Raw genomic sequence first — 4,228 nt, 5'->3', positions numbered from 1 at the left:
GATCTGCCTGTTCTGCTCCCCACTCTGTTCCTGGTGAATCCTCTCACCCTCCACATCTCTGGCCTGTACCCCAGTTAATAAATAAATCTTTAAAAAAAAATGTTAACAAGCACCAAAATATGACATACACACATGTATACGTATATATACACACACATACACACTTCACAAATATACTACATACGTAATATACACTTCAGAAATACTTGAGTGTTAGTTGAACCTACAAAAGAATATGAATCTAATGCTTCACTAGGTATTTAGAAAGGCCATTTAAAGTGTAATACCATGAACTGAGACTCTTTCAGATATTTCTGATGAAAAATGGAAAATTGCACACATTTTTCAACTAATTATGCTACTTCACATCTAAGGGGGAAAAGCACAAAGTTAACTTTTGACACATTCTATTAATAAAAGCCTACCCTAATATTCTTCTTACAAGGTAAAGACTGAGGTTACTTTTTAAATTAAACTTTATATATTTAAAGTTCAAAAGCATAGTAAAAAATGCCGAATTAGTAGAAATGCAGGCATCTCCAATTTTCTACACTTACAGTTTCAGAAATGCAATCTAGAAATAACCTGCTTTTCAGCATGATTCATTTTATTTTTGGAGGGATAATTCATTCCTTTCCATGGCCAGTTCATTCATTGTAGATGACCATAATTATGTTCACACCAACCATCCACACACCAGAATACCATCTCTGGAGAAAAATGATGACCACAAGGAAACACATTATGTCTGCAGATCATTGTGAGCTTGTGTGATTGGCAGTGTATAGAATTTTTTTTTTTTTTTTAGTTTTCTAGGAATTACCTGAGACAAAAAAAATATCTATAGTGGTAAATTAGACAAGGTGACAATGTATGTAAGATTTTGTGATACTGCAAAACAACTCAATAAATAAGTACCTCCTCAATAAAGGAGACCTGTTATTTTCAGTCTTACTTCATAATATTGGCATGTCAGTTTAACATTTGTCTGGAAACACACAATTATATTCCATGGAACATTAAAATAATTTTGTCAACCACCCCAAGTTACTCATTAAGAAAAATAATTAAATATTCTGCTTATACTGAATGATCATTCTTTCCCTTCCCTAGCTTGTATATTTTATTTACTTTTGTATTTTAACCTAATTTCTCCCTTCTTGTTTTTATAGAAATTACTAGTTTCATGTTCTAGACAGTCCCATGTAATCGTTGTAAAATTCTACAGTCTATAATGCAAGTATTAAATGATAACTTTTTTAAAACAATTCTGAGGTTAAATTTTATGTAAAACATCAAAAAAATTGACAAGCTTTAGAATGACCAAGAGAGCACAAATTGGCAAATCCACTAATGAAACTGAGCAGTCACCAATCACTACAAATAGAAAAAAGTTTATAAGGATGATAAGGATAACTCTACTAGATATGTGTGTAATCATGTAATCACATAAAACAATACATATATGCTCACACCTTCAAAACTTCATAAGAGGCAGAATACAACAGCTTTCAAATAACCTGTAATTAGAGAAATAAACGGAATTCTAGCTGTTCATTCATTCAAGTTCATCCCATTACAAGTCTGCAGATAGAGAAACCATAGATGAGGAGATCAAAATATTCTGTAGAAATATGTGAAAGATTTGTATGACCCCAACCCCCCCCCCAAAAAAAGAAATTGCTACATTAGTGAACACAGATCAAGACTTCATAATTCACAGAATTGAATACACAATGCTTATGAAGGAGAGTTAGATATTTAGAAAGTAAGTGGCATGTCTTAGGAGACATGACAAAAAAGAGGTAAAATAAAAGTGAGAATGCACAGAAACAAAAGCAAAAGAAAACATGTCACATATTCCCATCAAAACCATTACCATCTATTAAAGGAAATACAGAGAAGTTGGGACTGGAAAGACCGCTCTCCAACAAAGAAACCTTTTCACAAAAGTGTCATGGAAAACAGGAATTGAAAAATATAAATCACACATTTACACATAACTAGAATAAGACAACAGAAAATATGAATCAAAGCATTTCATCTAATAAAACATCTCCCTCCAAAACAACAATGAAACAAAAGGAAACTGACACTAGAAACTGAACTAAATACCTTAAATAAACATGTAAGAAGTTAATATAAAAACTAAGAACAGAAATGGAGTGGAAAAGAAGGAAATGAAATAAAGTAGACTGAATTTTTAAAAAAGAGGGGGAAAAATTAGAAATAAAGATTAAATAAAAGGTATCCAAAGGAAAATAAATTCAAATGAGAATTTCAGAAGAAAACAGAAAGAAAAGGTGAAGACATATGAAAGATCATAAAAGAAGTGGCTGAAACAGAAAACAGGCAAAAAAGTTACACATTAATATAATTGGAGGTAGCTATACTCTGAATTTTTTTTTAAGATTTATTTATTTATTCATACAACATTAGGGTGCAGGCCAGAGGTATAGAGGATGAGAGGACACACCTGAGCCAGAGTAGGTGGCAAAACAGGCAGATCAATTGAAATACAGTGCTGAGGGGAGCAGTGGGCAGGACAGAGAGGTCTGCCACACCATGTGGGTCACCTCCCTGGCCAGGGATCAAACTCATGCTGCAGTGACTGTGGATAGCTTCATAGTGCTGTGCTTTAACCCATTGTACAACCAGGGAGGGCCCACTCTGAAATACTTCTATTCAACATATATAGAACAATGAGGTAAAATATTTAAAACAAGAACCCAAGGAATTTTTCTGGAAGTCAAATAAGACTCAAACCTAAGATTCAAAAAGCAACTCTAAAATGTACCTGAGTAAACAATAAGACTTTAAAGATACAAGATTGACAAAACCTCCAGACTAAAGATGAGGTAACATAAAAACAGAAATTAGACTGGTATAATATTAAAACAGAAAGCAGGATCAAAAGTGAAAATCACTTGTTAAAATTTTAAGGAAGGCCCTCCCTGATGGTGCAGCAGGTTAAAGCACAGCATTAAGATGCGGAAGCCACTTCCACATGAGTTTGATCCCCACCTGCCCCGGAGGTGACCACATGGTGTGGCAGACCTCTCCTGACCCGCCCGCTGCTCCCCTCAGCAGTGTAATTCATCTATCTGCCTGTTCTCGATCTGCCTGTTCTGCTCCCCACACTGTCTCTGGTGAATTCTCTCACCACACCTGTGCCTCTGGCCTGTACCCCAGTTCTGTATGCATAAATAAATAAATCTTTAAAAAAAATTTGTCTTTTAAAGATTTATTTATTTATGCATACAGAAGTGGGGTACAGGCCAGAGGTACAGGGCGATGAGAGGATTCACCAGAGACAGGGTGGGGAACAGAACAGGCAGACTGTCGAAGTACACTGCAGAGGGGAGCAGCGGGCGGGTCAGGAGAGGTCTGCCTCGCCATGTGGTCACCTCAGGGGCAGGCGGGAATCGAACTCATGTGGAAGTGGCTTTAGATTCTCAGTGCTGTGCTTTAACCTGCTGCGCCACCAGGGAGGCCTAAAAGACAAATTTTAAGGAAAAAATGAAAATATTTTCTGTCCAACTAGTAGGGAGGGAGGATACAGCCATGCTATCAACTATTAAAGCCATAGGGAATAATAGAGCAAGCAAGAAGTCATAACACACTTAAACATATATCCTTCTAAGGATTCCAAGCACCCTTCTTAACTTAGTGTTTAGAATCATAAGCACCCAGCCTCACAATCCAGATCACTACATGAATAATTATGCATGTGACTAATTGCTTCGTTCACCCAAAAATACACAACTGATACAATTCTAGGTGCATAGAAGAGAAGTTGTTAATCCATTCTGTTCAATGGATGCCCTGTAGCTTGACTCCATCTAACCAGAGACTGAGTGAAGAAACAGAAAAGAACTGATGAAAAGGCAAAAATAGCATGTATTTGTCAAACACACACCAAAAACAGGTTGGTATCATGCTTAAAATGGAAGATATATATATGTTCTGACAAAATGGGGGGGGGGAACTAAAATAATGTAAAGGGAGAGAAAAAGAAAACAGAATGAAGTCACTGACTATGGTAATAGGTGAGAAATAAAGGATGACATTTAAAGCCGACAAACAAGACAGTAAAAGAACAAAGAATATACCTTCTTTGAACACACACACAAAAAATGTACCCCATATAAAGGCACAAAGAATTCATTAATATAATCATAAAATATAATTATTACAAATGATATCCTCTAATGCAAAAAACTTTAAA

This window comes from Condylura cristata, unplaced genomic scaffold (genome assembly GCF_000260355.1).
Source record: "Condylura cristata isolate star-nosed mole 26May11 unplaced genomic scaffold, ConCri1.0 scaffold00010, whole genome shotgun sequence".
Taxonomy (NCBI): Eukaryota; Metazoa; Chordata; class Mammalia; order Eulipotyphla; family Talpidae; genus Condylura; species Condylura cristata.
Note: the sequence above shows the minus strand (reverse complement) of the source record.